Source organism: Pseudophryne corroboree, chromosome 10 (assembly GCF_028390025.1).
Source record: "Pseudophryne corroboree isolate aPseCor3 chromosome 10, aPseCor3.hap2, whole genome shotgun sequence".
Lineage (NCBI taxonomy): Eukaryota > Metazoa > Chordata > Amphibia > Anura > Myobatrachidae > Pseudophryne > Pseudophryne corroboree.
The window spans coordinates 258,298,387-258,321,742 of record NC_086453.1 but is presented as its reverse complement, the minus strand read 5'-3'; the positions used below and the strand labels follow the sequence as shown (position 1 = coordinate 258,321,742).

The following is a 23,356-nucleotide window of genomic DNA, read 5'->3' as shown; positions in this document are numbered from 1 at the left end:
ACACATACAACATATATAAAAACATACATATACAGGTGCGTGTGCATACTTAATAAATCCGATCTCAAATCCCTATAAGGTATCCCTATAACTACACATATATATAGCCACAAAAAATGCTCTACTTAATTTACCAAATATAGGAACCTCATAAGTCAATCAGAACACATGAAATAACCCCTTGATTACCAATACATGTTAAAAGTGAGATGGTCATTAAGGCCTCTTGGTTTAACAGTATCCAATAATTGTATCTATTTTGCCTCAATCTGTAAAAGTCTTCTACTGTATGTCGATCCCCTCCTCTCGGGCTATCAGGCACATGGTCTGTAATAATGTACCTAAGGCTGGATAAGGAATGATTATTTTCAAAAAAATGCCTTGCCACAGGTTGCTCAGAAGGCTTACCCATCAGGGCCGCCCTGATCGAAGACCTGTGTAAGGTCATCCGCTCCTTAAACGTACGTATCGTCTTGTCTATGTAGCAAGAACCGCAAGGACATTTAATCATATATGCCACAAAACTCGCTGAACATGTAACCGCTGATCTTATCATATATATAGTCTTTCATGTCTTGGTACAGGTACAGGCCGGTGTGCTGGGGGACACCAGGGGTTTATCCCCAATGTGTTTCTATCTCTGACTGCCCCCTCCCTTTCATGCACCTGAACTGTATTCCCTAATTGATTTGAGCAACCTACATTTTGTTCTTGTTTGGGCCCCCACCAACTGCACAAACTGGCTCTACAGTGGCAAGATGTCGTCCTCATCCTCAGATCCCCCCCCCCCCCCCCGCCCCGGTGTTACATCCTCTGCCTCACAGAGAAATAATATTCAAAACAGACAAAACCACATCATTTAGGTAACAGTGGACTGCTTATGCTATTACCCAAAGTTTCTGAACTTGACAATGACCTATGATGAATGCGCTGCAGGTGGCGAATAAGGGTGGATGTTCCAAGGTGGTTAACGTCCTTTCCTCTACTTACTATAGATAGACAAAGGCAACAGATGGCTTGACACCTCCACATTTGTAACACCCTGTTAAAACCGGAATGTAGCACTTTATAAGACCCGTGCGTGGGCAATGAGTTATAACAGGGGGAAGTTATAATATTATTAAATGTGTTTTGTGTAAATAGGGATAAGAGAAGTAAAAAGTTTCTGTAATTACACAGAGACCCTCGTATGAGGATATTAGCATATTTAATATAGTTGCTTTCACAGAAAGATAAGGGTCCCTCACAGAGGGGAGTTGGTACTGTCAGCCTGGATATGGGTTTAATAGACTGTCACACTGCCTATCCAGGAGAGGGGTGCTGGCACGAGACTATTGTAGCATAAGCCAGCTCGTGCAAGGGACCTCTGGCGGGACTGATCCGGGAACCTGGCCAAAAGGATATAAAGGGGAGAGGGGAGGAACCGTTGGTCGCCTTGAGGGAGAGAGGAGAGAAAAGGGACGACGCTGCGTGAGGAGCTAAAGATGGGACCCCTACCTCCAGACACCCGAGTTGACTCCCTGAGTTGGTACCTGTCTCACCCGCTGACAGTTCAGCGGATGGCCGCCTGAGAAGCCGTGGAAAACTAGGATACTGCTATCAGCGCCTATAAAGAGTGAATTATTATAAATAAAATAAAAGGAACTCTTGAGAGACTGCGCTGCCGTGCACAATTTGTGAACGTGAAAGTGGGAATGGAAAGTTGACAAACGGCTGCGCTGTGTCTCAAGAGAAAAATAAAAAGATGAGAGCCGTTATAAGCAAACTAATTTATTAACCATAAAGGAGGTTAAAAGACACCTGGTTATGATGAACAAACATACATAAAGCTATAAAAACACCTTAATGGTCTCTTGTAAACGAAGTCTTACTTTTCAGTATAAAGAACAGTCTTTGAAAAAAGATCCGTGGTCACTGAATGCTGGTGATGGGGGTAGTGGTTAGTATGTGATTATAACAGCCCCTAAGATTCCAATTGATCAATTTCACCGGGTTCAATCATGAATGCTTGTCGTTACCTCTCTGTGTGGGCTGGTGTTTAAACCGGGCGTCCCCGGTCTAAGTCCTGCAATGCCCACGGGCGCTCAGCAGCGGGAGGAAAGAAAGGACCAAGCCCCCAGTGTCGATGTCTGGTCGGGAGCGGTGTAAGACACTACCGCAGTCGATGGAAAGGAACCCGTCAGAAGGAAATCAGATGGATCAGTGCTTGTGGATACGGAGAGAGACCTCAGCAGGTGTATTGGAGGTGGAGTACTAACGCGTTTCGTCACGTTCCGCGTGACTTTATCAAAGGTATATCACGCCTGAGAAGCCGTGACTGGAGATCGAGTGCGGTGCCTGGCTTCGAAAGGAGGGACGGTGTGAGGCGGAGCCAAGAGAGCCTAGACGAACCGGAGTGAGGCGGGCGGGAGTGACGCAGCCAAGCCGGCCCCAAGTGAGGCGGGTTGGGTCAAGAGTGACAGCTGAAGGCGGAACCGGTGCTTCCATATACGGTATCTATGTATCCCCAGTAGCCTGTCAGCTGTACTGTTTGTTTAATACACCTAGCCCGCAGCAGATTTGACAGAGACACTCAGTAAAGTGCACCTGTCAATCTCTCAGCCTTGTTTCAGCCTCACCAGAGACAGTCAGTGCAGCGCATTTACCGGTCCCTCAACCTTGTTTCAGCCTCATTAGAGACAGTCAGTTCAGCGCATCTACCAGTCCCTCAGCCTTGCTTCATCCCTGCCAGAGACAGTCAGTAGAGGGCATCTACAATTCTCACAGTTTTATCTCAACCCTGTCAGTAACAGCCAGTTCGGTGCTATCTGCACAGTGTAATTAAAAGTTATTTAACACTGTGGTAGTCTGGTCAGGGACAGTCAGATTAATATTATCATTTGTCACCCAGTCTGGCAGCATTTCAGCCAGTTTGACAGTACTACCGTGAGGTGCAACTAAACATTACTTGGTGACATTAGTAAGTAGCGTGCATCAGCATAGCAATAAGCCGGTTCAGTACACACGGAGCCATAGCTGAACTTCAGGAATAGCTTTCATCCACGCAGACTTTGTGGCCTCTAAAATTAGTGTACCAGGAGTTGATTGCCAGAGCTGAAATATTACACTTCTATGGTTCTCTTAATTAGTCTACGGGCTGATACAGCCGTCACAGAAAATAGAGGGACTCACATAGCTCAGTCGGACTGTGGGGATTGTTGTTCTAATGTGCACCAGTGAGTGATTATGAGTACTCAAATCAGAAAGTTAAAGTGTTAAGGGAACCCCTTCCCTTACGATACCGGTAGCGCCCAGTAATTATAAAGTTATTACTTTGTTGCATTTTACACTGTATCTTACCATTGTATGAACTAGCTAGCTGTATTAACCTTTCTGCGCAGGTTACCTCATTTACCACAAACAGCAGAAGACGGAGAGTGGTTCCAGTAAAATAAAAGTATTTCTTCCCCGTTTTACTTTTATTGACAGTAGTTTATTTCAGTGTATAAATAACACAGTCTTCACCAGAAATAAACGTAGAAGCTAATTGCTCAATAAAGAGAGGTTTGGTAGTTATCAGTTTACAGACTGGAGATCTGTTACACATCCTCTCCCTCACAGAGAAATAATATTCAAAACAGACAAAACCACATCATTTAGGTGACAGTGGACTGCTTATGCTATTACCCAAAGTTTCTGAACTTGACAATGACCTATGATGAATGCGCTGCAGGTGGCGAATAAGGGTGGATGTTCCAAGGTGGTTAACGTCCTTTCCCCTACTTATTATAGATTGACAAAGGCAACAGATGGCATGACACCTCGACATTTGTGGAGAAATAATTCCACCCCGAAGAGGTGGCTTTTTTGGTATTTTGCCTAGGCATCACAATTGGCTTATTCATCCCACGGACAACAACTGTCTCCCCTGGTGCCTGATTTAAACAAACCACATTACCATCAGAATCCTCCTCATCAACTTCCTCCTCATCACCAGCAACACCCATATTCTCATCCTGGTGTACTTCAACAGTGACATCTTCAATTTGAATATCAGAAACTGGACTGTGGGTGCTCCTTTCAGCACTTGCAGAGGGCGTGCAAATGGTGGAAGGCGCCACCTCTTCCAATCCAGTGTTGGGAAGGTCAGGCATCGCAGCCGCCTACACACTTGGACTCTACTTGGGGGATTTGTGATACCATCTTCAGTGGCAAACGCAGGATTTACTTGGGGGGGGGGGGGGGGGTCCGAATTTTAAATATATATGTAAAATATACACATATAGGAAGCGGTGTTGGCGGCACTCAGGTAGTGAAAAGACTTCTCTTTACCTGAGTGACGCCGACACCACTTGCTATATTTGGGCTCCTGGCCGGCGGGCACCATCGGAAGGCATCGGGGCTGTTATTTACATATGGGAGTGCTGCCTCATATATATACACAAATCAGTTCTTGCGCACAAAGTCCTTCAGGCTCCAGAGTTTAAAATGTCCAAAATGTCGCTCTGATCCATGGTAAACAAATGGAGAACGCACTTGTAAGTGGTTAAAAAGCACAATCTTTACTTAAAACATATGCTCACGTACATTCCCCCTGACGAAGTCCCCCATTGGACGAAATGCGTACGAAATGGCCTAGACGTGGACACTGTCACATCATCTGCCGAGACCAGAGTGGACGCTGAGACAAGCCTGCCTTATAACCGGCGCAGCTTAGTTGCAGCGATCCATTCATGCTGTTAATTTTAAATTTTAATGTACGTGAGCATATGTTTAGGTAAAGATTGTGCTTTTTAACCACTTACAAGTGCGCTCTCCATTTGTTTACCATATCTATCTATCTATCTATCTATCTATCTATCTATCTTGTCTTTTTGTAGCATCCGGCACTCAATCAACTTACATAGCAGCTGCTCTGGTGCCCTCCCTTGACCTTCTCAATCATCACAGGCCAGCTCCCCCTCCTTCAGACGCTGCTGCTGCACTGTGTTTCACCCCCTGTTCCCAGCATGGGGGAGGGCTGCTGTGTGTTTAGATCTGCCGGAGTCTGACAGGCAGTGTCCGTGAAGGCTCCCATCAGAGGTGCCTGTAATATCCAGCGCGGATTTCTGCAGCAGGAGTCACAGTGACTCACTGTCACTGACTGCAGTTCTGCGCTCTATGCCGGGGGCGGGGGGGGGGGGTTAGTGTGCCGGCTGGAGGAGGCTCTCTGTGTGGCTGCCGGTCCGTTCTCCCCGCTGGTGGGGTCTCTGATGTGGGCCTCCTTCCATCTTTTGGAAGCGGCCGCACCGTGCATGATGATGCCTACTCCTTCTGTGCACTGCACGTGCGGCTGCTTTCGGAAGTTCAGGGAACTTTAGCACACTAGCGGCACGCTGAAGCTGCGATCGCGATCGCGGTAGCAGTCGCGAACGCAGTTTGTATTGAGACGGAGACAAAGCTGCTTTTGCCAGCTTAACTCTTTCCATTTCTCTAGTGGGATGATGAGAGCTTCCATCGTCATGTGAAGCTGAACAACTAGTCATAAACAAAGGCCAGGGCCTTAGCCGTTCCTTGCCACTCCGTGTCATAAATGGCTTATTGGCAAGTTTACATTTCTCCTCAGACGATTTAAAAAAAATTTTTTGGGTCATTTGACTGAACTTTGACTTTTTGGATTTTACATGCCCCCTACTATGACAATGGGCATCGGCCTTGGCACACGACGTTGATGGCATTTCATCATCTATGTCATGACTAGTGGCAGCAGCTTCAGCACTAGGAGGAAGTGGTTATTGATCTTTCCCTATTTTATCCTCCAAATTTTTGTTCTCCATTATTTTTGTGGCGTTATATAACAATATGCGGCACGGGAGAGCGTACCCCTAAACCACACACACACAGCAAAGCCTGTAAAAATTATTTGGATAATAATAACCCTTTGATTTGGAGTTATTATAATAATATGCAGCATAGGCTTGCGTACCCCTAAACCACACACACAGGACAAACCCTGTAAAAATTATTTGGATAATAATAACCCTTTTATTTGGAGTTATTATAATAATGAGGGGTCATTCCGAGTTGATCGCTAACTGCCATTGTTCGCAGCGCAGCATTCTGGCTAAAAATTGGCATTTCTGCCCATGCACTGCAATGCGCACGCGCGACGTACGGGTACAAAGTCCTTTGTGGTTTTGCACAGGTTCTAGTGACGTTTTCAGTCACATGGCAGAACGCAGAAAGATTGACATGAAGTGGGCGTTTCTGGTAGAGATGAGCGGGTTCGGTTCCTCTGAATCCGAACCCGCCCGAACTTCATGTTTTTTTACACGGGTCCGAGCAGGCTCGGATCTTCCCGCCTTGCTCGGCTAACCCGAGCGCGCCCGAACGTCATCATCACGCTGTCGGATTCTCGCGAGGCTCGGATTCTACCGCGAGACTCGGATTCTATATAAGAAGCCGCGCGTCGCCGCCATTTTCACACGTGCATTGAGAGTCATAGGGAGAGGACGTGGCTGGCGTCCTCTCCGTTTAGAGAAGAGAGAGACACAGTATTTTGGGGAGCATTATTAGGAGGAGTACTACTATACTGTATACTACTATACTACTTGCTGAAGTGATATTTATAGATTAGATAGTGTGACTGTAAGTGTATTATCTGACTTGTGGGGGAGACACTGACAGTGGGGAGCAGTTAGAGTCTGAGAGCAGGACTCAGGAGTACATATAACGTACAGTGCACACTTTTGCTGCCAGAGTCAGTGCCACACTGCCATTGTTGTGACCACACTGACCACCAGTATAATAATATATTTTGTGATTGTCTGCTTAGGCCTCGGAGTACTAGTTGCAAGTTGCAACGTGACCTGAAGTGACCACCAGTTTAATAATCAATCACCACCAGTTTAATATATATATATATATATATATATATATATATATATATATATATATATATATATATATATAATTGTATATAATATATATATATATATATATATATATATATATATATATATATATATATATATATATATATATATATATATAATATTGTATACCACCTACCCGTGGTTTTTTTTTTTTTTCATTCTTCTTTATACATACTACTATAGTAGCTTACTGTAGCAGTCTGCGGTGCTGTGCTGACCTGACAGTGTCCAGCAGGTCCGTCATCAGTCATTACATAATAAATATATATAGTACCTGTCCGGCTGCAGTACTAGTGATATTATATTGATTTCATCTCATTATCAATAATTTATCATCCAGTCTAGACTCTATATTAGCAGCAGACACAGTACGGTAGTCCACGGCTGTAGCTACCTCTGTGTCGGCACTCGGCAGTCCATCCATAATTGTATACCACCTACCCGTGGTTTTTTTTTTCTTTCTTCTTTGTACATACTACTATAGTATAGTAGCTTACTGTAGCAGTCTGCGGTGCTGCTGAGCTGACAGTGTCCAGCAGGTCCGTCATCAGTCATCATTACCTAATAAATATATTATCTACCTGTCCGGCTGCAGTACTAGTGATATTATATATACATACATATATATATATTGATTTCATCTCATTATCATCCAGTCTATATTAGCAGCAGACACAGTACGGTAGTCCACGGCTGTAGCTACCTCTGTGTCGGCACTCAGCAGTCCATCCATAATTGTATACCACCTACCCGTGGTTTTTTTTTTTTCTTTCTTCTTTGTACATACTACTATAGTATAGTAGCTTACTGTAGCAGTCTGCGGTGCTGCTGAGCTGACAGTGTCCAGCAGGTCCGTCATCAGTCATCATTACCTAATAAATATATTATCTACCTGTCCGGCTGCAGTACTAGTGATATTATATATACATACATATATATATATTGATTTCATCTCATTATCATCCAGTCTATATTAGCAGCAGACACAGTACGGTAGTCCACGGCTGTAGCTACCTCTGTGTCGGCACTCGGCAGTCCATCCATAATTGTATACCACCTACCCGTGGTTTTTTTTTTTCTTTCTTCTTTGTACATACTACTATAGTATAGTAGCTTACTGTAGCAGTCTGCGGTGCTGCTGAGCTGACAGTGTCCAGCAGGTCCGTCATCAGTCATCATTACCTAATAAATATATTATCTACCTGTCCGGCTGCAGTACTAGTGATATTATATATACATACATATATATATATTGATTTCATCTCATTATCAATCATCCAGTCTATATTAGCAGCAGACACAGTACGTTAGTCCACGGCTGTAGCTACCTCTGTGTCGGCACTCGGCAGTCCATCCAGAAGTATACTAGTATCCATCCATCTCCATTGTTTACCTGAGGTGCCTTTTAGTTGTGCCTATTAAAATATGGAGAACAAAAATGTTGAGGTTCCAAAATTAGGGAAAGATCAAGATCCACTTCCACCTCGTGCTGAAGCTGCTGCCACTAGTCATGGCCGAGACGATGAAATGCCAGCAACGTCGTCTGCCAAGGCCGATGCCCAATGTCATAGTACAGAGCATGTCAAATCCAAAACACCAAATATCAGTAAAAAAAGGACTCCAAAACCTAAAATAAAATTGTCGGAGGAGAAGCGTAAACTTGCCAATATGCCATTTACCACACGGAGTGGCAAGGTACGGCTGAGGCCCTGGCCTATGTTCATGGCTAGTGGTTCAGCTTCACATGAGGATGGAAGCACTCAGCCTCTCGCTAGAAAACTGAAAAGATTCAAACTGGCAAAAGCACCGCAAATAACTGTGCGTTCTTCGAAATCCCAAATCCACAAGGAGAGTCCAATTGTGTCGGTTGCGATGCCTGACCTTCCCAACACTGGACGTGAAGAGCATGCGCCTTCCACCATTTGCACGCCCCCTGCAAGTGCTGGAAGGAGCACCCGCAGTCCAGTTCCTGATAGTCAGATTGAAGATGTCAGTGTTGAAGTACACCAGGATGAGGAGGATATGGGTGTTGCTGGCGCTGGGGAGGAAATTGACCAGGAGGATTCTGATGGTGAGGTGGTTTGTTTAAGTCAGGCACCCGGGGAGACACCTGTTGTCCGTGGGAGGAATATGGCCGTTGACGTGCCTGGTGAAAATACCAAAAAAATCAGCTCTTCAGTGTGGAGGTATTTCAACAGAAAAGCGGACAACAGGTGTCAAGCCGTGTGTTGCCTTTATCAAGCTGTAATAAGTAGGGGTAAGGACGTTAACCACCTCGGAACATCCTCCCTTATACGTCACCTGCAGCGCATTCATAATAAGTCAGTGACAAGTTCAAAAACTTTGGGTGACAGCGGAAGCAGTCCACTGACCAGTAAATCCCTTCCTCTTGTAACCAAGCTCACGCAAACCACCCCACCAACTCCCTCAGTGTCAATTTCCTCCTTCCCCAGGAATGCCAATAGTCCTGCAGGCCATGTCACTGGCAATTCTGACAATTCCTCTCCTGCCTGGGATTCCTCCGATGCATCCTTGCGTGTAACGCCTACTGCTGCTGGCGCTGCTGTTGTTGCTGCTGGGAGTCGATGGTCATCCCAGAGGGGAAGTCGGAAGACCACTTGTACTACTTCCAGTAAGCAATTGACTGTCCAACAGTCCTTTGCGAGGAAGATGAAATATCACAGCAGTCATCCTGCTGCAAAGCGGATAACTGAGGCCTTGACAACTATGTTGGTGTTAGACGTGCGTCCGGTATCCGCCGTTAGTTCACAGGGAACTACACAATTTCTTGAGGTAGTGTGCCCCCGTTACCAAATACCATCTAGGTTCCACTTCTCTAGGCAGGCGATACCGAAAATGTACACAGACCTCAGAAAAAGACTCACCAGTGTCCTAAAAAATGCAGCTGTACCCAATGTCCACTTAACCACGGACATGTGGACAAGTGGAGCAGGGCAGGGTCAGGACTATATGACTGTGACAGCCCACTGGGTAGATGTATGGACTCCCGCCGCAAGAACAGCAGCGGCGGCACCAGTAGCAGCATCTCGCAAACGCCAACTCTTTCCTAGGCAGGCTACGCTTTGTATAGAAACATAGAAACATAGAAACATAGAATTTGTCGGCAGATAAGAACCACTTGGCCCATCTAGTCTGCCCCTTTTTTTTTTTTATATATTATTTTTTTTTTATCACTAACCTTATTTGTTCCTTATTTCTTTGTAAGGATATCCTTATGTCTATCCCATGCATGTTTAAATTGCTCTACTGTCTTAGCCTCTACCACCTCTGATGGGAGGCTATTCCACTTGTCCACTACCCTTTCTGTGAAATAATTTTTCCGCAAATTTCCCCTGAACCTCCCCCCCTCCAGTCTCAGTGCATGTCCTCGTGTCCTATTGCTTCTCTTCATTTGGAGAATGTTTCCCTCCTGGACTTTGTTAAAACCCTTCATATATTTGAAAGTTTCTATCATGTCCCCCCTTTCTCTTCTCTGCTCCAAACTATACATATTGAGATTTCTTAGTCTTTCTGGGTATGTTTTGTGATGTAGGCCATGCACCATTTTAGTTGCCCTCCTTTGTACAGTTTCTAATGTATTAATATCCTTTTGAAGATATGGCCTCCAGAACTGAATACAGTATTCTAGATGAGGCCGTACCAATGACCTATACAGTGGCATTATTACTTCTTTCTTTCTGCTGCTGATTCCTCTCCCAATGCAGCCAAGCATCTGACTAGCCTGTATCACCGCTTTCCAGAATACGCACACAGCTGAAAACCTCTTACGGCAACTGAGGAAGATCATCGCGGAATGGCTTACCCCAATTGGACTCTCCTGTGGGTTTGTGGCATCGGACAACGCCAGCAATATTGTGTGTGCATTAAATATGGGCAAATTCCAGCACGTCCCATGTTTTGCACATACCTTGAATTTGGTGGTGCAGAATTAAAAAAAAAACGACAGGGGCGTGCAAGAGATGCTGTCGGTGGCCAGAAGAATTGCGGGACACTTTCGGCGTACAGGCACCACGTACAGAAGACTGGAGCACCACCAAAAACTACTGAACCTGCCCTGCCATCATCTGAAGCAAGAAGTGGTAACGAGGTGGAATTCAACCCTCTATATGCTTCAGAGGTTGGAGGAGCAGCAAAAGGCCATTCAAGCCTATACAATTGAGCACGATATAGGAGGTGGAATGCACCTGTCTCAAGCGCAGTGGAGAATGATTTCAACGTTGTGCAAGGTTCTGATGCCCTTTGAACTTGCCACACGTGAAGTCAGTTCAGACACTGCCAGCCTGAGTCAGGTCATTCCCCTCATCAGGCTTTTGCAGAAGAAGCTGGAGACATTGAAGGAGGAGCTAACACGGAGCGATTCCGCTAGGCATGTGGGACTTGTGGATGGAGCCCTTAATTCGCTTAACAAGGATTCACGGGTGGTCAATCTGTTGAAATCAGAGCACTACATTTTGGCCACCGTGCTCGATCCTAGATTTAAAGCCTACCTTGGATCTCTCTTTCCGGCAGACACAAGTCTGCTGGGGTTGAAAGACCTGCTGGTGAGAAAATTGTCAAGTCAAGCGGAACGCAACCTGTCAACATCTCCTCCTTCACATTCTCCCGCAACTGGGGGTGCGAGGAAAAGGCTCAGAATTCCGAGCCCACCCGCTGGCGGTGATGCAGGGCAGTCTGGAGCGACTGCTGATGCTGACATCTGGTCCGGACTGAAGGACCTGACAACGATTACGGACATGTCGTCTACTGTCACTGCATATGATTCTCTCACCATTGAAAGAATGGTGGAGGATTATATGAGTGACCGCATCCAAGTAGGCACGTCACACAGTCCGTACTTATACTGGCAGGAAAAAGAGGCAATTTGGAGGCCCTTGCACAAACTGGCTTTATTCTACCTAAGTTGCCCTCCCACAAGTGTGTACTCCGAAAGAGTGTTTAGTGCCGCCGCTCACCTTGTCAGCAATCGGCGTACGAGGTTACATCCAGAAAATGTGGAGAAGATGATGTTCATTAAAATGAATTATAATCAATTCCTCCGTGGAGACATTGACCAGCAGCAATTGCCTCCACAAAGTACACAGGGAGCTGAGATGGTGGATTCCAGTGGGGACGAATTGATAATCTGTGAGGAGGGGGATGTACACGGTGATATATCGGAGGATGATGATGAGGTGGACATCTTGCCTCTGTAGAGCCAGTTTGTGCAAGGAGAGATTAATTGCTTCTTTTTTGGTGGGGGTCCAAACCAACCCGTCATTTCAGTCACAGTCGTGTGGCAGACCCTGTCACTGAAATGATGGGTTGGTTAAAGTGTGCATGTCCTGTTTATACAACATAAGGGTGGGTGGGAGGGCCCAAGGACAATTCCATCTTGCACCTCTTTTTTCTTTAATTTTTCTTTGCGTCATGTGCTGTTTGTGGAATGTTTTTTGGAAGGGCCATCCTGCGTGACACTGCAGTGCCACTCCTAGATGGGCCCGGTGTTTGTGTCGGCCACTAGGGTCGCTTATCTTACTCACACAGCTACCTCATTGCGCCTCTTTTTTTCTTTGCGTCATGTGCTGTTTGGGGAGGGTTTTTTGGAAGGGCCATCCTGCGTTACACTGCAGTGCCACTCCTAGATGGGCCCGGTGTTTGTGTCGGCCACTAGGGTCGCTTATCTTACTCACACAGCTACCTCATTGCGCCTCTTTTTTTCTTTGCGTCATGTGCTGTTTGGGGAGGGTTTTTTGGAAGGGCCATCCTGCGTGACACTGCAGTGCCACTCCTAGATGGGCACGGTGTTTGTGTCGGCCACTAGGGTCGCTTATCTTACTCACACAGCTACCTCATTGCGCCTCTTTTTTTCTTTGCGTCATGTGCTGTTTGGGGAGGGTTTTTTGGAAGGGCCATCCTGCGTGACACTGTAGTGCCACTCCTAGATGGGCCCGGTGTTTGTGTCGGCCACTAGGGTCGCTTATCTTACTCACACAGCTACCTCATTGCGCCTCTTTTTTTCTTTGCGTCATGTGCTGTTTGGGGAGGGTTTTTTGGAAGGGACATCCTGCGTGACACTGCAGTGCCACTCCTAGATGGGCCCGGTGTTTGTGTCGGCCACTAGGGTCGCTTATCTTACTCACACAGCTACCTCATTGCGCCTCTTTTTTTCTTTGCGTCATGTGCTGTTTGGGGAGTGTTTTTTGGAAGGGCCATCCTGCGTGACACTGCAGTGCCACTCCTAGATGGGCACGGTGTTTGTGTCGGCCACTAGGGTCGCTTAGCTTAGTCATCCAGCGACCTAGGTGCAAATTTTAGGACTAAAAATAATATTGTGAGGTGTGAGGTATTCAGAATAGACTGAAAATGAGTGGAAATTATGGTTTTTGAGGTTAATAATACTTTGGGATCAAAATGACCCCCAAATTCTATGATTTAAGCTGTTTTTTAGTGTTTTTAAAAAAAAAAACACCCGAATCCAAATCACACCCGAATCCGACAAAAAAAATTCGGTGAGGTTTTGCCAAAACGCGGTCGAACCCAAAACACGGGCGCGGAACCGAACCCAAAACCCGAAAAATTTCAAGTGCACATCTCTAGTTTCTGGGTGTTAATCAACCATTTTTAGGGAGTGCTTAGAAAAACGCAGGCGTGTCGAGGAAAATGCAGGCATGGCTGGGCGAACATTGGGCGGGTGTGTGACGTCAAAAGCCAACCCTCCAACGTTAGAATCAACACACACGAAGAGTAAGTCCAGGGCTGGTCTTGTTTTGCACAGAATGTTTTTGCAGGCGCTCTGCTGCACAAGCTCTCGCACTTCTGCAAAGCGAAAATACACTCTCCAGAGGGCGGCGACAATGCGTTTGCATGGCTGCTAAATACTGCTAGCGAGCGAACAACTTGGAATGACCCCCAATATGCAGCACAGGCGAGCGTACCCCTAAACCACACACACAGGGCAAACCCTGTAAAAATGATTTGGATAATAATAACCTTTTCATTTGGATTTATTATAATAATATGTCAGCGGGACAAGTTACAAGGAATGACAGTTACAAGGAATGTTATCACCAGTTTGCATATATCAGAACTAGCAATACAGGAGAATGAATTCTATTAACAAAAGTGACTTGTGCTTTCTAAGTATTACTGCAGTGTGTGTGTGTGTGTGTGTGTGTGTGTGTGTGTGTGTGTGTGTGTGTGTACGTGTCCACCAGGTGTAGGCATAAGTGTCAATATATATCAGTCTTTGAACCTGAGAAAACTTTTCATATGTAAATGTCCCTAACAAATAAAGTCTACTGCCTGATAATGAATGACTTTAGTGGGGAGGATAAGCACAGGCAGTAAGCAGTAGCAAGAATCGCAGTTGCATGCAAGTTACACAGTTCAGTCTACAGCAGTCAGTAGCATGCAATTGGTATGGAAAGCAGAGCAGGTCAGTTCCTTATTAAGAAGCAAGCAGATGAAAGCTGGCTGATGTCAGTGTGTGACAATACATTTAGGCAGTTTTGTAGCAGTGAATAGCAAAGTAGTGAAATAAACCCCTTTAGTAATAACAAGAGTCGTTAAAGCAGTTCATGCAGAGAGTTTTTCTGGAAGCTGTGCAGCTCCATTCTCTAACAGTTAAGCAAGCAAATGAGAATAGATCTAGAAGCAGAGAGGGGCAAAGGCAAACATTAGCATGTAAAGTGGTGTAAGATCTTTTAGCATACAGGAGATATCAGCCTGACTGGCACACTGGGTATGACTGCTATCCCTTAAGCTGTCTGGTATCTCACTGGCTAGCAGGTACAAGTCTCTCCTCCTTGTGGTTGTTTAGTTAGTAAAGCTCCTGTGTGGCTTGGAAGTGGTTAACTGGCTTAAGTCTGTGCCTGATAAGTCTCTCCATGAGCGGGCCAAGGGGTACAAATGGGGGATCAAGTGGCTCTCTGCCGAGGTCTACAATATAGGCTATTGCCCTGACTTCTCTCGTACTGGGTGTGGTATTTTAGAGGTTGTTATCTAAGTGGCTGACTGGCTAGCAATGGTTCCACATACCACCGCTTCCCCACTCCAGCCCTTGGCTCACACCCCAGCTGCCAGTTTCTACTCACCCGCTCCAAGTGTACACTCTGCCTCCCAGCGTGGGCCCTCAGTGGTGTCTGTCTCTCAGCTTCCATCCACGATCTGGTGCTGGCGACTCTCCCATGACACCCCGCTGGCTCCTGTGTTCTCACCATGGTCTCTGGGCACATGCCACACTTCCCTCCATGTGCTCTCTTAGGGGTCTATTTACTAAGCCTTGGGTGGAGATAAAGTCAATGGAGATAAAGTACCAGCCAATCGGCTCCTAACTGCCATGCCACAGGCTGGGATTGAAAAATGACAGTTAGGAGCCAATTGGCTGGTACTTTATTTCTGTCCACTTTATCTCCAGCGAAGGCTTAGTAAATAGACCCCTTAGTGCTGGGCAGCCTCACTTTGTGTGGCTCTCCTCAGAGCTCTCTGCACTGTTTGTATGGCTCTCCAGCAATGTAGTGCACCTCCTAACAGTCTGTCTCCACAGGGAGCACATCGCTGCACTCTCTCGGCGTGAACCCCGCCTCTTTTTCTTTCCACTCTGCACCAGCCAATCACACAGGACCCAGGCTTCCTGCTTTTCTCATATGCTGAAGGGACGGCCTGGGTCCTAATGCCTGCCATGTTCCGGCCGTGGCTGCTGACGTCACCTGGAAGGGGGGATCCATTTAACCCCCGCAGTATCAGCAACTGTGTTGGGATCCCCTAACACAGTAAAAAATGATGGGCTCAAGTGGGGTGCCACATCATCATTATCAGTGTATGCTTGTTCCAGCTGTATACTTAGTGCAAGAGATTTGGCAGGAAACAGGCATAATTACATACCTCCCAACATGACCCTCTCCAGCAGGGACAGAATGCTCTGCTCCTGGACTTTTCTTTTAATTTACGATTGCTGACATCTGTTTGAACAAGTTAATGGATGAGAAAGGTGTTTCACCAAAGGTGATGGAAATCATAAATTAAAAGGGAAGTCCAGGAGCAGAGCTTTGTGTCCTTCCTGGAGAGGGTCATGTTAGGAGGTATGTAATTACATGTCTGCAAAACTATACCTACAAATGTGTCATCATGCAATGTGGCTTCAGTCATTGCAAAAAGCCCCTCTCGGTGCGCCGGGTCCCAGTTGACTTGGCTGCAAGAATGTCTCATACCTCCCAACATGACCCTCTCTAGGAGGGACAGAATGCTCGGCTCCTGGACTACCCTCTTAATCTATGATTGCCATCACCTGTGCTGAAACACCTTTCCTGGAGAGGGTCATGTTGGGAGGTATGATGTCTTTCTCACTCAAAATGTGCATCTTATTAGCAAAAAACAAACAAACAACTGCAAGCGACAAATCTTTGCTAGACCGCACTGATGAATTAGATGTGTGACATTTGTACATCTGGGTTTGAATGACTGAATCCAGGGGTGGATTGGGAAATAAAAATTGGCCCTGGAAAAAATTCTAGAAGCATGCCTCCAAACATGACCCTCTCCAGGAGGAACAGAATACTCTGCTCCTGGACTTCCCTCTTAATTTATGATTGCCATCACCTGTGCTGAAACACCTTTCTTATCCATTACCTGTTCGAAACAGGTCCCGGCAATCTTAAATTAAGAGAAAAAATCCAGAAGCAGAGCATTTTGTCCCTCCTGGAGAGGGTCATGTTGAGAGGTATGTAGAAGTAGTTAAGAAATTAACCTTGGAGTGACATTTAATCCTCTGCACATGCACTAAATACATTTTAAAGCAATTATAGCTACTTCATGCTATACTCTATTACAGTGGTTCTCAAGCTTGTCCCCAGGGCCCCAAACAACTCATGTTATCCAGGTCACCTAGCAGGTGCACACAGGGTTGCAGGCCACACCCCATCTGGAGACTGGCCACACCCCTAAACGTGGGCCCTTACCACGGCATTACCCCGGTGGGCCCTCCATGCCCCAGTCTGACACTGAGTGCACAGGTGTATTCATTGCTCACTAACACATTTCAAAAGGTGGAGCCAATTATTTCACTTGTGATTCTGTGAGGAGACTTGGAAAACATGCACTGTTTGGAGTCCCGAGGGCTGAGTTTGAGAACCTGTGCTCTATTAAAAATAAGGAATGCCATAACCACTAACACTTCCTCCCAGACCTACCGCTTCCACACTCACCGGACCTGCGGCTAAGACATCATCATCATCATCATCATCATCATATTTTGAAGCATAGGTTGAGCAAGAGACAAACACAGTATGCTTCTGTTTTTCAGACCTGTCTTGGTTGCATTTTCATGAACATGCCCTTACTGTATTCACCGAAAACATATTGGCCTCTACCCACGCCCATTCTGCCTCTCTAAGCATAAGTAGCCATAAGTGCAAGATGATACCGAGATAGCCTATGGACACACGTCTTCTTTATGTCCTTGTGCAGTACAGAAATGAATATCTTACACACAGAATACACAAATACATCCAAGTTTATGTGAGCCCCAATTATATAGATTGTAAGCTTGCGAGCAGGGCCTTCCTACCTCTATGACTGTTTGTTATTACCCAGTTTTGTTTTATCATTGTTTCCAATTGTAAAGCGTAACCAAATTTGTTGCACCACATAAGAAACTGTTAATAAATAAGACCCCCTCCTGACCATCAGACACTAAGACCCCCTCCAGACCACCGGACCTGATGCTGCTGCTACCATCAAAGCCTGGACCTGTCGCTGGATCCAACCCCCCCCCCCCCCCCCCCCCAACACACACACACTCCACCCCAGCCCCTCAACTTCAATTCTTATATATATTAGTGTACTCTCCTATGGAATAACCCTCACCTTCTTGCCTCCTCTCCCTGTGCACATGCAGCACAACACAGTAGCACTGAACTGTACATGAGAGGAGACAGACTGGCATCACTACCATTAAATATCACAGTCGATGGCCGCCTGCGACAAGCCAGGCCCTAAGCGGCTACTTGTATTGTTTTGTGGTAAATCCGCTACTGCCCCTAGATAAATCACCATCCTCCTTAGCATAGAATACCCTCTTCCTCATAGGTCATCTCCCTTTAGAACTATATAACACCCTTCCCCCTCACTGTGTGTCCACTCCTCACTGCACAGGCTGGCAAGTTGCAGCTGATGGTGGCCCTGTATAATGCAGGCTGCAGAACTGACCTCTCCTGCTTGATGCACACTCTCTCTTCCTCCGAGGTGCGTGATGTCACTGGCATTGTGGCGCGCATACATCCTTTGAGCTGGGCGGGGGGCCTCTTCTCGATAGCGGCCGCACTAGTAGCTCTGGTCGGTGTGCGGGACGCCTTTCACCTCTTGCCCCGCCCCCCTAGCATGTCACCCGCCGGCTGCCTGTCATGCACAAAAGCCGTGACTGGGTGACATGCTAAAGGGGTGGGGCCACAGATGACAGGCAGCCTGCGCACCTCTCGGCCCCTATCTCCCCCCCATTACAGTCAGCTCTCTTGTGGAATCGTTTTTTTAGGACAATCCCTGCATTTTAACTCATTTATATCCTATTTTTGTACTGACTACAATAATGGAGCCTTTTTCTGACCAGATTGTGATGTTCATGCTGGCTGCAAGCATGGAGGAAGAAAGGGCTGGTGAACATCAGGATCAAAGTCAGCAAATGTCTGCATTGGGTGAGTCAGTATTGCGTGTTTTATTTACACGTCCACGCCAGTATCGCACTAGGCGTGAACTGGAGGATCTCATCGAGTTCGAGGTGATTCAAAATTATCGCTTATCGACTCGCGACATATATTCGCTGTATGCTCTGTTGGAGGCCGACCTGGAACCTCGGGCACGGACCAATCGCGCAGTCAGCGGTTTCCAGAAACTGCTGGCTATGTTACATTTTTTGGCGTCAGGCACATTCCAGCCTACACTGCCTCAAACATGCGGTTTTTCACAGTCGACACTGTCGCGCTGTACAACCCAGGTCATTAGGGCTTTCCGCAAATTGACGATCCAGTTCATCACATTTCCAGATACGGTCAGCGGATGTCGTGAGATCAAATTAGGCTTTTTTACCAAATACAATTTTCCCAATGTTCTGGGCACGATTGACTGTACCCACGTGCAGATCAGACCGCCACGGAATTCGGAAGAATGTTTTCGAATCCGAAAACATTTCCATTCCATGAATGTACAGGCGGTCTGTGATGTCAACATGAAATTTTTGAATATTTTTGTGGGATTTCCTGGATCGTCTCACGACTCCTTCATCCTAAGTCAGTCATCGCTGTTTGAGAAGTTCGAAACAGGAAACATGCCGGGTGGCTGATTGTTAGGTATTTATTTTAATTGTTTTTATTTTTTTATTATTTTTTTTAATTGTTTTTAAATGTATTTATTTTTATATTACCCACCATTTTTTTCTTTTCCATAGGCGATGCGGGTTATCCCAACAAATCGTGGCTCTTGACCCCATTGTCTAATCCTGTTGGTAGAGCAGAAAAACGTTACCAAGAGACACACAAAGCATCGAGGCAAATAATTGAGCATGCCTTCGGTGTACTTAAAAGCCAGTTTAGATGTTTAGACACTTCCGGTGGTGCTCTTTTGTATTCACCGGCAAAGGTTTGCGGCATGGTAAATGCATGTTGTATTTTACACAACATATGTGTCGCAAACCGTTTGCCGGTGACTCTTCGTTGCAGTGCTTTCCGACGCGGGAACCGTTCTTCTGCTCTACCGTGGGTATGGACGAAGGAGATGATCCCCGACGGACATTGATCCAAAGATTTTTTTCCGTTGCCTGTGAGTATACTTGTAACATTTGTATTAACGTGTAAACTGAGATTGTAATATTCTAAAAAAACATCTTTATTTATGTATTTCAGAGTTTTACGTCCTGTTGACACACCTTCCCAGGCCTGTTTTCCAAGTTTCGTCCTATTGACGACCTGTTACCCCCTGTTTTCTCCTGCTGTTGGGTTGCCGCAAATATTGGAGCCGTTATCCAAATGTTCCATGGGCGACCTACTTGTGATGTGGACCTGAACCTCCGCCATGTAGCTGACAACCCCGCTCAGGTGAGATGTATTGCCCAAAACTCCCTCTTGTCCAAAATCACCCCGGCGTGTCCCAAGTGCAGCCCTCTGGCATTTGCAAAACTGCACATCCAATCATGCCCTGACAGCAATGCTTACGCTGCGTCAGGGAATGTTTGGATGTGTAGTTACGCAAGTGCCGGAGGGCTGCATTTGGGACAAAGGCCGCTGTAACCTGCTTGTGTCAAAAAGTGTTGCTTGTACCTTGTCTTTTCCATACCTGGGGGACACTATTTCCAATAGCTGGAAACCCATACTATTCTCTTCCACAGGTCTTGCGGAGTATCCTTCCCAAGTGGCGTGGATGTGAAGAGACACGACATTTCCCCTGATGTTCCATGGGCGACCTACTTGTGATGTGGGCCTGAACCTCCGCCATGTAGCAGACAACCCCGTTCAGGTGAGATGTATTGCCCAAAACTCCCTCTTGTCCAAAGTCACCCCTGCGTGTCCCAAGTGCAGCCCTCCGGCATTTGCAAAACTGCACATCCAATCATGCCCTGACAGCAATGCTTACGCTGCGTCAGGGAATGTTTGGATGTGTAGTTACGCAAGTGCCGGAGGGCTGCATTTGGGACAAAGGCCGCTGTAACCTGCTTGTGTCAAAAAGTGTTGCTTGTACCTTGTCTTTTCCATACCTGGGGGACACTATTACCAATAGCTGGAACCTCATACTATTCTCTTCCACAGGTCTTGCGGAGTATCCTTCCCAAGTGGCGTGGATGTGAAGAGACACGACATTTCCCCTAATGTTCCATGGGCGACCTACTTGTGATGTGGACCTGACCCTCCGCCATGTAGCTGACAACTCCCCTCAGGTGAGATGTATTGCCCAAAACCCCCTCCTGTCCAAGTCCCAAGTGTAGCCCTCCGGCATTTGCAAAACTGCACATCCAATCATGCCCTGACAGCTATGCTTACGCTGCGTCAGGGAATGTTTGGATGTGTAGTTACGCAAGTGCCGGAGGGTTGCATTTGGGGCCGCTGTAACCTGCTTGTGTCGTGTTGCTTGTACCTTTTCCTTTTCCATAGAAGGGTGACACTACCAATACCTGAAACCTCATACTATTCTCTTCCACAGGTCTTGCGGAGTATCCTTCCCAAGTGGCTTGAATCCTCATGGATTAAAAGGGACACGACAGTTCCCCTGCTGTACCATGGGCGACCTAACACAATACCACTGCATCTCATATTTTACATTGTATTTACTAATAATTTAAATAAAAACCACACATTTTAAAAATTTATTGAAGAAATATATAAAATTGTATTTTATTTTTGAAATAAAAAATGAAATGTAATAAAACAAAAAAGTAGTTTGTTCTTCTTTACATTCTTTTCTTGTGTAGATATCTGTGGGGAAAAAAAAACATATTAAGTAAAGACACTAATGATGTCATGTTCATTCCTTTCCCAAGAACATTTGTGGAACCACACAGCCCAGCATGACCCATTGCTGGGCTGTGTGGTTCCACAAGGGCAGGCGGTCCAAAGTGGAATAGTGGTGTCAGTGGTCAGCACTTTGACACGCCTGCACTTGTGGAACCACACAGCCCAGCATGACCCATTGCTGGGCTGTGTGGTTCCACAAGGGCAGGCGGTCCAAAGTGGAATAGTGGTGTCAGTGGTCAGCACTTTGACACGCCTGCACTTGTGGAACCACACAGCCCAGCATGACCCATTGCTGGGCTGTGTGGTTCCACAAGGGCAGGCCGTCCAAAGTGGAATAGTGGTGTCAGTGGTCAGCACTTTGACACGCCTGCACTTGTGGAACCACACAGGCCAGCATGACCCATTGCTGGGCTGTGTGGTTCCACAAGGGCAGGCCGTCCAAAGTGGAATAGTGGTGTCAGTGGTCAGCACTTTGACACACCTACACTTGTGGAACCACACAGCCCAGCATGACCCATTGCTGGGCTGTGTGGTTCCACAAGGGCAGGCGGTCCAAAGTTTCTTGAATATATACATTGAAACATGGCTTTACGCACCTTGGTACGCACAACACGAACTCTGCCGTCCACTTCAATTTTCCACCCAATCCTATGAATAAGCCAAAAATAAACACTAGTGAATAGTAAATTCACACAACAGTGAAAGCCTATTGTACACCAATACAAAAAGGATTTTTTTGGTAAAAAAAAAAAAAAAGGGGTATCAGAATACATCATACATGTAGCCACAAGGAGCTTTCATCCGTTACCAGACGCGCCCGCATATATGCCCGCGCTTGTATGCCTAGACATAAAGCTCCTTGGTAGTACCCGGTCACGGGTGGGGGTGCCCAACACAAATATAAAACAATAGTAAGAAAAAAAAAAAACTAATGGGAGGGGGAGAAAGGGATACATGAAAAACATAACAGTAAATAAAACAATACGACCGGGCTTATGGTGGTTGTCCGTCTGGATCCTCTTCTTCCTTCTGATGGGACGTCGATGCCCTGGGCGGCTGGGGAGTGTGTTGACTTGGCCTCGGTGCCCGTGCGGGTGTAGATGTTGCAGCCGGTGTTGGAGGCATCTGGTGGGTGGGGTACATCCCTGTATATCCTTGATACAGCTGTGACCGTCTATACCAGGATGGTGGTGGAGTGAAGGAGGCGTCCATGTGGCTTGTGATGGCGGAAGTGGTGGATCACCAGCGTGTTGATGAGCTGGCTCTGGGAGCTTATCGTACATCATCTGCAGTGTGGTTGCGATGATCTGTTGGCTGGATGCCGAATGTCGTTGGCTCTCCGACATGTTGTCAACGCTATGTGCCAGGCATGATGTGTTCTCCACCAGCCGGTTCATGGATGTGGCCAGAATGTGAAGGATGTCCATAGTCTCCCTGTGATCTTTTCGTCTGGTCTTTTGAATTTCGGCCGTGCTGTCGGTATGAGCCTTTTGCATTTCAACCAGACCGTTTGCCATCTTCTCCATTGTCCTCTCAATGTCCTCCAGTCTGGTTCCAATGACATTCGTGTAAGTATCCTGGCGGGAAGTAATCTGGGATGCCTGGGTGTGTACCCTCTGAACATTTTAGGGATCCTGCCCTTCCTGTACGTCTGCCACCAATTGTATTTGTGCAGCTGAAAAGAAAATTAGAAATTATTATACACATTCATACATTTGTTTGAAGGCTCACAATTCGATATTTACTTACACAGGGATGTAGAAACAGCAGGCTGCTGCACTTCCACCTCGTCATCCTCTGATGAATCCTGTAGGAGATCCGGCCTGTAGAAGGAACCAATCCCCAACGCAAGTCCTCTGCTGGTCCGTGGCACCTCTGTTTGCAATAGAAAAAAAATTAAAGTTAATAAACTATACAAAAATGGTGCAAAGCCCCCCCCACCCCTCCCATCCCCACCCCTCCCACCCCCCC

General features: G+C 46.4%; 1 protein-coding gene across 1 annotated transcript in view; it reads left to right on the top strand.

The window, feature by feature from the left end:
* LOC134966458 (indolethylamine N-methyltransferase-like) overlaps positions 1-23,356 on the top strand; it is a 250,349-nt gene that overhangs the window by 27,475 nt on the left and 199,518 nt on the right. The gene's annotated exons all lie outside the window — the stretch shown is intronic.